At 37.6% G+C, this 12,078-nt stretch overlaps 1 pseudogene; it reads left to right on the top strand.

Annotated features, from left to right (window-relative positions):
- The first annotated feature begins 10,743 nt into the window (after positions 1–10,743).
- On the top strand, positions 10,744–11,478 carry LOC136702734 (cyclin-dependent kinase 5 activator 1-like; annotated as a pseudogene).
- The last annotated feature ends 600 nt before the right edge of the window (positions 11,479–12,078 follow it).

The following is a 12,078-nucleotide window of genomic DNA, read 5'->3' on the forward strand; positions in this document are numbered from 1 at the left end:
AAAGTCGACGGTCAGTGTACCAAATTTAAGCGTCAAGTCTCCGAAAGAAATGGTTATTCCAAACGTCAGAACTCATCCTCAACTAAACCCCAAAACATTTGTGTCTCGAATCCTGAAGAACTCAGAAGTGACTAACACAAAATGTATACTAGCGCTGACCTTTGTTTGTCGCCTTCAAAACGAGACCAAATTTGAGTATTTCCATCAAACCGTTCGTTAGTAATCCTCATGTTTGTGTAAAGAGTATTGTCAATAAAAGTACAATAAATAATAAAAATAAATAAATAAAATCTGATCCCCCACGTTCCATGTGAACGTTCTTTTAATGTTTTCTGACATACGTGTTTTACATCAATGTTTGTGGTAAGGTACACTTTGAAAGATGAGGATGAGATCTGAGCTCGTGAGAAACACACCACTGTGTAACTTAGACTCTCGGCTTTCCAACGACACGTCAATCAAGTCTGTAGACCAGTCGGGCAGAGTTATGGCGAGGGACCAACACAGACCCATATTTCAGCAGAACGCATTTGTTTAAAGCGACTAACAGACCCAGAAGCTGTGAGAGATGACTCAAACGGTTTTATTTGGCAGCCTCAAGTTCAACAAACAATGGCCAAGGCAATAAACATGTTTTCAAAGCTTAGATTTCTTTTACTAGATGCATTTCCCCCACTGGCCATTTAAATACAGGAAAGAGTGTGAGGGAGGTTGCCTCTCTCTACAACCAATCAAGGTGAAGCTCCCGACTCCCAACGCCTCTGTCATTTAAAGGGACAGTACTGGTTTAGAAACACGTGTAAACACCAGAAATAAACTAGATAAATCGGAAAAAATACACCATAACAAAAGGTTTTTTCCTGTTTGGTGAGGGTAAAAGACCACTAGGAGAGGTACATGAGACTAGTGTCTACATTGTAAGATATTGATTTAGGTGCAGACAAGATAAACACGCTGTATTTCTGCAGTAAAGTGGTGAGCTTGGAAGAAGAAAAGCCTATGTTCTAGATAGTTTTTATCAGATTTTGATTACTTAAGATAAATTTCAATACCTCTAAATGGTTATTCTTACAAATTTGAATGGTTTTCTGTAAAATTCAATCATGATACTGCCTTTAGTTTATTCACTGACTGAGCAGGAAGCTTCCAGATTTGAGTCTGTAATTTCAGGCGGAAAATGGAAAGAATAGTTAATCGTTAGCCAGGTATGTGCAGCTATGCTTGAATATAAACATTTATATAAATGTAAACATTTTCACACAGTGGACAACACATAGGGAATAGAAAGGCTTTTGAGATGGAGCATGTATTTTGCCCAGCTGTCTTCACACTGCAGGCTAACTTGTTTTGTGTTTTTATTTGTTTTAAGTAGGAAAACTTAACAGAGAAGAGTGAACATTCTAGTTCTCTTTATTAAGTACATATAAAGTCACAGATGTATTTGAGCAGCCATGTTGAGGAACACTTATGTAACTTAGAAGTAAAAAGACAGAATGAAACAGTAATAATAATAATACTGATAGTAATAAACAATTTGCACAAAACATAGTGCTTCATAGCTGTAACATGTATGATGGCACGAGTTCATAAACATTGGAAGCAAAAAAATAAGAAAAAGAGAAGGTTCTACAAAAATCACAGCTTTGTACAATGTGTTTTTTGTGTTTTAGAGGCTTGCTGGGTCATGTACCCCAAGGGGACATCTAAGGTCTTTGAAGAATGTATTGGGGGCACCTTAAAATATGCACCGAACAGGGGAACAAGGGTAAGTCACATAATTGGTCATCAATAGGCTTTTTTTTCTTTTTATTTGTTTAACACATTGGAATTTGAGTACAGTTAGATATACCTGGCTTGTGTAAGCATGTCATTGACCTCATGTACTTCTTATTTCCTCTCACCAATGTCCAGTCATTAAGCCCATTGTATTCTCCTGGTGAAAAACTTGATGTCCCCATGCATACCTGCTGACTATTTATTGGACAGTAGCGTTCACAAACTAAGTCTTCTGATGTGTTCCAGGTCTGCCTTACTGCAGAATATGCTACAGATAAGACTCGCTTTTCATGTTTAAGTGAAATTAGAACTAGACCTGCGTCATTTATTCTGACCTGTGTGGATGTGTTTAGGGGTGTGAACACGTGTATCATTCAAGTTATCTTGTGGGTCATAACTTGTGTAAGAAATTGTAAGAAATACCTGCAGACAGAATGATTATCACAGTGATACTGGACAACATAAACAATACACAGGTGGTTCCCCTCAGTCCACAAAGTTCAGGATGTCTAAATGGATGCCAACCAGGCACAATGTCAAATTATTCAGTCAGAGTTAATTAGTTGTTCTGTGTCCTGTGTTTTTGTTTTTTTCATTACTGCAGCAGAGGCGGCGCTTGTCTCACTCCTCAAACTGAGCTAAAAAATAAAAATGAGTCTGGATGACTGTTTGCCAGCCGTTGCCTAGACTCAACATCAATCAGTCAGAGTCAGCTGATGGTGGTGTAGCTCTAGTGACGCTCCTAATTACTGGTCTTTGTACTCTGCTCAGACCTGGCTTGATGATGTGTGGTGCTGGCGTTGTCTGGTCCCTTGCTTCTGCTCCTGTGTCTGTGCTTTGTTGTTGCACAGTGGGTGTAGCTGATGGGAGTGTTTTTTTTTTCTTCACTTGACATACTCTTGTAGTTCTTTTTGCATCTGTTTAATGTTGGGGCCATGGGTGGGTCCCTTCAAGTATGTTACTGGCATTGGTCGACCAGTTAACATTTCATGAGGCGTTAGGTGAGTGACTCTGTTGGTTGACATTCTCATGCTCATCAATGCTAAAGGTTTTTTTTCTGTTTTCTATCTGCCATAATCTTTGCACAAATTATTCCATTTTGCCTTTCTACTCTGCCTTGTGACTGAGGATGATAAACACACCCTAGTCTGTGTATGATTCTCAGTGCTTGTGAGATTTTCTGAATCACTTTGTTCACAAAGTGTTGACCATTTATACTAATTGGCACTACTGGTTCTTCATTTGCCACTGTTGAGGCAACCAAATTTAGATACTCCCCCCTTAGGTCTCCTGGGCACCATTAATACCATTCTTGACTCTGGCAATCACAACTGTAGTGGCCTGGCTTACCACAAGTCCAGCAGTATACAGGAGGTCTCTGATACTGTTGTGCTTCTGGCTGTCTTGTCTGCTGCACACTTTATTTCAGGGGCATATGGTGGGGGTCTATCTTTAACTCCCTGTCTTCCTTCGTCACTGTGTCTCTTATCTTTTCCTGGGACTTCCCTTTCTGTCTCCTGCACTTTTTTCTCTCATTTTAATTGCATGAGTTTCAAAAGCTTGTTATTTATTGCTAAGCAACGTAATTTTCCTCCCGACCTGGGCCTTAGTTCTAGTAATTTTTCTATCCACCCTCTCTCTCACCTCCTGACATTATTCAACATCAAATGAACCTCTAAGCGGCCATTGCTTTTCTTTTTTAGCTGTTTCTTTTTTCCACTGCTTCATGCATTCTGACAATTCTGCCTTTGTTCTCACCCCTTCAGACAACATCAGGGAAAATGGTGTAATCTCATCTTTGTTCGGGTTTCATTAACTTATTCCCCATTTTTGACTTCACAACTTCAACTTATAAACTGTGTGTTTGTAGTGTAATCAAATTAATCCTGTGTTTGTGTATATGTGTGAGAATAGAGTCACACTTCCCTTTACTCAGTTTGGCTTCTCCCTCTCTCTCTCTCTCTCTCTCCTTCTACCTTGTATTGATGGCACCACCTGCTTTCAGCTTTATTCTGGTGGTCGTGTAACACAAATTTGCTTGACAAAAATATATACATGTTAATTTATCCACATTAATTCTCTGCCTTATTTTATGTGTATGTTATTCAAATTATTACTGGTATTATTTACATAATTTAAGCTCAGCACAAGTGTATCTCTTAATTCTCATCCTGTCCCTTTGTACACACACAATGCTCTCCTTTTTTCTATTTTCGGCATCTAAAAAACATCTTTCTGGAGCTCATTTTCTACTGTTTTCTTTAATTTACAGTCTCCCAGTTTTATTTAAAAACGTCTTCTGTTCAAGGCTCATTTTCATTACAAATACAAAGTCCTCAATTTAGAGGTTCATAAAATTATTTACTAACTATCCTTGATCGAAACTCATAAATTTTACCATTACAAATGTCTTTCCCTATTAATTTCTAAATCTTTCATTCTTTATCATATTTCCCACTTTCTCTAAACACTTTTTTTACTCTCTCTGATTCTCTCTGGGCAGCGGTGTCTTTTACCCCACTTTCTCTAAATACACACACAGAAAATTTATGGCTCTTTACAGTGCAAGGGAGAGACCAGTTCTACCCACACACTCATGAAGGACTAAAGAAAGGAGGGGGTGATCAAAAAAATGTTTTTGTACATTTGTGTTTTTCGTATTTTGTATACACTGTTATAAATACTTTATGAATAATATATATGAAAAGAGAGACTGACCCTTAAGAATTTGATATGATCCAGATTGGCCCCCTTTGAAAAAGGTTTGGAGACCCCTTCCTTGGAGTATGACATGTTTCTTTAAACAAATAAAAAGAAAAAAAGCCTATTGATGACCAATTATGTGACTTACCCTTGTTCCCCTGTTCGGTGCATATTTTAAGGTGTCCCCAATACATTCTTCAAAGACCTTAGATGTCCCCTTGGGGTGCATGACCCAGCAAGCCTCTAAAACACAAAAAACACATTGTACAAAGCTGTGCTTTTCGTAGAACCTTCTCTATTTCTTATTGTTTTGCTTCCAATGTTTATGAACTCGTGCCATCATACATGTTACAGCTATGAAGCACTATGTTTTGTGCAAATTGTTTATTACTATCAGTATTATTATTATTACTATTTCATTCTGTCTTTTTACTTCTAAGTTACATACGTGTTCCTCAACATGGCGTCTCAAATACATCTGTGACTTTATATGTACTTAATAAAGAGAACTAGAATGTTCACTCTTCTCTGTTAAGTTTTCCTACTTAAAACAAATAAAAACACAAAACAAGTTAGCCTGCAGTGTGAAGACAGCTGGGCAAAATACATGCTCAATCTCAAAAGCCTTCCTATTCCCTATGTGTTGTCCACTGTGTGAAAATGTTTACATTTATATAAATGTTTATATTCAAGCATAGCTGCACATACCTGGCTAACGATTAACTATTCTTTCCATTTTCCGCCTGAAATTACAGACTCAAATCTGGAAGCTTCCTGCTCAGTCAGTGAATAAACTAGAGGCAGTATCATGATTGAATTTTACAGAAAACCATTCAAATTTGTAAGAATAACCATTTAGAGGTATTGAAATTTATCTTAAGTAATCAAAATCTGATAAAAACCATCTAGAACATAGGCTTTTCTTGGAAGTTGATACTTCCTACTGATTTGAAGTTATTCGCTGGAGTAGACAGTGAGCAGGTGGCCTCTTCAAGTGTCCCTTTGGAGTCTCTAAAGACCCCAAGCTCACCACTTTACTGCAGAAATACAGCGTGTTTATCTTGTCTGCACCTAAATCAATATCTTACAATGTAGACACTAGTCTCATGTACCTCTCCTAGTGGTCTTTTACCCTCACCAAACAGGAAAAAACCTTTTGTTATGGTGTATTTTTTCCGATTTATCTAGTTTATTTCTGGTGTTTACACGTGTTTCTAAACCAGTACTGCCTTTAAATGACAGAGGCATTGGGAGTCGGGAGCTTCACCTTGATTGGCTGTAGAGAGAGGCAACCTCCCTCACACTCTTTCCTGTATTTAAATGGCCAGTGGGGGAAATGCATCTAGTAAAAGAAATCTAAGCTTTGAAGACATGTTTATTGCCTTGACCATTGTTTGTTGAACTTGAGGCTGCCAAATAAAACCGTTTGAGTCATCTCTCACAGCTTCCGGGTCTGTTAGTCGCTTTAAACAAATGCGTTCTACTGAAATATGGGTCTGTGTTGGTCCCTCGCCATAACTCTGCCCGACTGGTCTACAGACTTGATTGACGTGTCGTTGGAAAGCCGAGAGTCTAAGTTACACAGTGGTGTGTTTCTCACGAGCTCAGATCTCATCCTCATCTTTCAAAGTGTACCTTACCTCAAACATTGATGTAAAACACGTATGTCAGAAAACATTAAAAGAACGTTCACATGGAACGTGGGGGATCAGATTTTATTTATTTATTTTTTATTATTTATTGTACTTTTATTGACAATACTCTTTACACAAACATGAGGATTACTAATGAACGGTTTGATGGAAATACTCAAATTTGGTCTCATTTTGAAGGCGACAAACAAAGGTCAGCGCTAGTATACATTTTGTGTTAGTCGCTTCTGAGTTCTTCAGGATTCGAGACACAAATGTTTTGGGGTTTAGTTGAGGATGAGTTCTGACGTTTGGAATAACCATTTCTTTCGGAGACTTGACGCTTAAATTTGGTACACTGACCGTCGACTTTGGACCTGTAATACCTGAGATAAACCGGCGGATATAAACACTGCGGTTTTTTTTGCTCTGTGGCATGTTAGTGCACACACAAATGTTTTTTTTACCTCATGACTAATGCAGAGTATTATATATATATTTATTTATTTATTATTTTTTATTAAGCTTTTGATACACTGCCTTTAAAGGAACAGTACATTATATTTTTGCCTTAAAATTCCAGTATCAAAATCATTGTGATGCTTCACTGAACTGTAACAGAGAGAACAGAGCCTCTATTGTTGTTACTCCAAGGTCAGCACTGCAGAAACTGCACTATGTAGCCTTTGAAGGAGGGTAGGAAACCACAACCCCTCCCTCCCTTTCCCAGGAGCAAAATACCCCAATCTTACCTAGTGTTCTATGATCAATATATATAAAACATCCCTTTTCTGATTGGTTGATTTGAACTGTGATCTATACTCTTCGAGCCAGAGCTTGGCATTCACTGGGTGAACCTTAAAGTAGCTGAATAAATTTATTAAAGGGGCTCTAAAACGTTTGTATTTTTAAGGTCTGAGCTCACTGCAGAGAGGATGAAACAGACTGTTGTTGTATGCTCTGCATAGAAAAGCAGAATACACTTCAGTCTGATGTTTGTGCTGCATTCCACAGAGACAGAATATTTGGACTAAATGTAGATTGTCTGCAGATGATTTTTTTCTCTAAATCAACACAAGGGGGAGCCACTTTTACTGCTTCTGCTCTAAACCTGTATATACCGACTGTATTTGGCTTTCCTCTCTCTGTGATAACACTGATTTATATCATTTTAAAACCTAAAATATACACACTCCAAGTTGATTGTGTCTGTAAAGCAATTTTGAGAAACTGTGGAAGATTATTTAGTGTGATTTAATACTGACCCAACACTGACCCACAACTAGAAAGCTGAAACTTGGTCACACGAGTTTCCAGAAGGAAGATCATCCTAAGCATTCATCCTAAGTAGTGACAAAGTGGCCAGAGGGTAAAAAGGTGAATGCATTGGAGTGAACAGCACAAAAATCCCGACCTGAATCCCATATAAAAATGTGGAGGGCTAAAAAGATAAAGCATGTCTGAGCATGGAGGCCAAAAACATTGGACTGAAATACAGCAGTTCCCTCAGGAGGAATGAGATAAATGTGGAAGAGAATTGTCAGAAGCTTGTGCTATGCTTCCCCAAGCTTAAATTTAGAATACAACAAATACTAACAAAGTGTGTGGAAACGTATGATCCACTGAAAATCTGATACAGCAAATAAACATCTGAGTTTCTTAGCTATTATCTTTAAATGAATCCTTGTGAAAAAGCAGAAATGACTGTTTGTCTGTTGAGGTTTCCTAAAAACCAAAGGGAGTATGACACACAAACAAAGGCAGTGTGGTAGAAGGTGTGTGTTGTGTGTTATTTTCTTATTCATATGTAAAGATAAGAGCCCTTCTTTATGTGTTTGTGCAGGCTGCACTCTCTCAGGTGAAAAGAAGTTAAAAGAAATCATGGGAAACATGGGTGGGTCAGTACTGTTGCCCTGCTCCTGCGCTCGCTGACCCAGAGACCAAACCTCAGACGTTAACCCGGAGAGTTAAGGACACTGGGAGAACCTGGACTGATGCATTTCCTGATGGTCACTACAGAGACAGACTACATACCGTGGTCTAATGAGGATTCTCCTGCTAATCTCTCTCTCTGCTCATATCTAACCTGAGCGATGAAGATGGGTTCTACAGGTGTGGGACAGAGAAGGGTATCAGATATGTCAGACTGAATGTTAAAAATAAAGTTTAAACTCTAAAAGTATAATGAATGTTGGTACGATTCAGCTGATATGAGTCTGCTGAGAGAAGGGTTCATGAAGGCTAAAAAAAAGGCCTCTTCCAAACAAAAGGACAACACACTGCAGACACTAAAGGCAGGATTTTAAACCTCTTTGTAGAGTGTATAAAATGCATCTTGTGACAAATCACTGTAGCAAAATGTACATTATGCTCACTGTTATAATTGCCCTGTAATGTCTGTGAGATGTTGATGAGCAAAGTCTCTGAATGTTACAGATGAAGCTGAAAGTGGTTTACTGTGTTTGTGTTTTCAGCAAAATGCCCAGAAGTGATGTTATATACGGCAGAAACTTAAAATATATTAAACATATTAAAATACACTTATATTCAAATTATAATTTATAATGTATGAAATCATTTGGTAAGAGCGATTATTATTATTATTATTATTATTATTATTATTATTATTATTATTATTATCATTAGTTTATTGTTATGTTGGTGTTGTTTAGCTATTACTAATATTATGATCTTGTAAATCATGGTGATGACAATTATATGATTATATTACTGTAAAAATATTACTGTTATTATTACTATTTTTCATTAATGATAATATAAATATGTTAAATAAAATTGCAAAAATATCTTTCAAATAATATTATTATATTTTTTATATATACGAAATACTATATATTATATAATTATAAATATGTAAAATGTATATTATTGTATATATGATTATATTATTCATTATATATTTAATTTATTATATTTTTCTTATTATGAATAAAACAAAAAATAAATATTCTAATGAGCAGTTTTATTGATAATAGTAATATTACTGAACATTAAAACTAAATGATGAGAATGTATATCAAACTATATCAATTAAACTAAACAATAATAACACTTCTTGTTGCTGTTTTGCTGTTAATAATATTATTGGTCGTGTTATCGCTATTATCATTATTAATAGTAGTGATATTAATTTTTGGACGTTAATGAAATAAAAGATAAATAAAATGGTGTTACTTTGTGGTGGTTTGTAAATAAATAAACAGCTCCGCTGAAATGACATCATCAGCGTTCCATCACAGAAATCAAACAACAACAAACACGATCTCCACCTTCTCTCCAACGTCTTCATCAAACTCTCACCTCTCACTCTCAGCATCTCTCTGAACCTACAGAAACCCGCTCATCACACCCTCTCTCACAACTTCCAGCATCTTTCTGAACCGACAGGTGAGTGTTTTAAACACCAGTTTATTCACTTAAACGGTACCTGCTGATTTAAAGGAGCGACACCGCACTGTGAACGAACATTCATTTGAATTTAAACAACTGGCTAATGATGTTTCTAAACTTAAACCACTGTAACTAGCTGTTCGTTGTTATTTTTAAAGTTCATAATATAGCTTATAATTGGTTAATGTTTGTGGTAAGTTAAAACATACGTGTCTAGGGTTTGTTTAACAGATGGTTGTTGATGTTTACTTGGATGCCAAGGTATTTTAAACAGTTACAAGGGTATTGCTAAGTGGCTGCTCCACACAGTCATTACCAAGTGCCTCAGTTTCAGCCAATCAAAAACGGCAAATGACTAAGGTCATTTCTGATTGGATGGCTTGTCAAAGTATTTTGAGCGAGTAAGGAGGTTTCTTGAAAGCACAATAGCTTGCTCCACACTTACAGTTATTACAAAGTGCCTCGGTTTCAGCCAATCAAAAACGGCCAATGAAAAATGTCATTTCTGATTGGATGGCTTGACCGCACAGTGGGCGGGACATACAGGCCGGAGACCAGTAAATAGTGGGACACCGGTTACAGGTTAAGGTTAGGAGCGAAATCTGAAAATGTCCTCCGAACGGCAACAGACCAGTGCACCACAGCCAGTATTTTATTTTAAATTCATGGAATAGGCCACATATTGCAGTTTTTATCTGTTTTTTTTCCCTTAATTGTGTTTATCTAGTTTTACTGAGCAAGCAACGTAGCTGACGTGCTGAAAATAACGTACACATTATAAAATAGTGCTAGTAAATGGTCCTGCAACTACTGTAGAAACTTCTTTATTAGTAATCCTAGACAGCGAGCATATATCGGTCCACTGGCATAAAAAGGCTGGCACAACACTGACTGTAGACCACTGCTGGTCCACCATCGGACCACTCAGATTACTGTCCTGTACAGGATATAACTCATTTATAATCTCCTCAAACAGATTTTAAATTCACAGAGACTTTTATTCTGGAAAACAAGCTAATACAATATGACCAACAACTATGAGAGATATAATAATGAGTATAAGTCTGATATAAAATGATTATACTAAAAATGTTGACACTGTGCTGGATTAAAATGATTTACTAATCTTATTTATAAAGAATAACAAAAGAATCTAGTGAAGGAAAAATGTTTTCTTTCTCCACAGGAGCTAATTCCAGTCTCCATATAATAACTCAGGACCATGGGCTGCTGCTACTCGTGTTTCCCTAGCAGAGGGAAGGAGGAAAAGGAGCTGAGTGACATCGAGTGCTCCATCCACCATCTCTCGCCAGCTGTTCTTCCAGATACTAGGAAGATGGTCTCTGCTTATGACGTGGAAATCCAGGACCTGGAGGAACCATGGGATAGCCCTTCTGCAGCTCTGGATTTAGTGAGTATTTATCCAGATGTATCTGCAGATGATCTAATCAAGTTTTTTGGGCTTTTCCTGTGTCGTAGGTGCAGCCGGATTCCAGGTCTCAGACCTACAGACCCAGAGATGTGGCTCCGTTCGGTGGATATTCGCCTCGTTTTGTACGGGTGGCACCGCGAACATTTCATCACTCCGGGCAGCGTGGTGTTCCTCTACATGATGTGCCGGGATGTCGTCTCAGCGGAGTTGACCAGTTTGGAGGAGCTGCAGGCCGTCCTGCTCACCTGCCTTTTCATCTCGTACTGCTACATCTGCGAGGAGAACCAGATCCCACTGAGCTACTTTGTAGTGACGGACACCAAGGAGGCCTTTTGGAGACGCACTCTGGACATCATCAACCGCATGAGTGCCAAGATGATGAGGATTAACACCGACCCAGATTACTACGCAGAGGTCTTCGCTGAGCTGCTGGACCAGAAGGACAACTGAAGAAGCTGGCGTAGGTATGTGCTGAGAGGGGTTAGCAGGGCACTGGAGGTGGTGCATAGATTAACCTCATTTTAACACAATTTTTTAAAATGTATTGATATTTGTGCCGTTTAATATGTGAGTATTTTTTTAACAATTTATTTATTTTATTTTTTTCACAGAAGGAGTTGAACCCTTTCTCCTCATCCTCCTCCTCCTTTTCTACACTACCTCCATATGGAGAGTACTTAAAGATGGCTTCCTGTCTTTGATCATCAGACTTTAATGACTTTTATCAGTTAGAGATGATCAGATATCAGCCCATTGTGTATAATCTTGTCTCCTCAAAAGTTTGGGCTGTTGTAATGTTGTAATGTGTAAAAAAAAACAATATCAGCTTCAGTAGAATAAACAAATTATAGTTTCTTGGTTTTACTTAAAATGTCCCAGCTTTTCTGGAAAGGTTTTTGTAAATACTCTACATACTGTAAATATTATAATCATTTTTTTTTAATTGTTCAACAAATACCTAACAATGTCCAGCCATAAAAATAAACTGACCTCTTTGTATCTGCACTTACTGCCCATTTTCTTAGCTCCACTGTCCATACAGGAGCACTTTGCAGTTCTACAATTACAGAAAGTTTCTTGACTTTCTTAATACCCATTTCACCCAGTTCTTCATTGGTAAGGATC

This window comes from Hoplias malabaricus, chromosome 7, assembly GCF_029633855.1.
Source record: "Hoplias malabaricus isolate fHopMal1 chromosome 7, fHopMal1.hap1, whole genome shotgun sequence".
Lineage (NCBI taxonomy): Eukaryota > Metazoa > Chordata > Actinopteri > Characiformes > Erythrinidae > Hoplias > Hoplias malabaricus.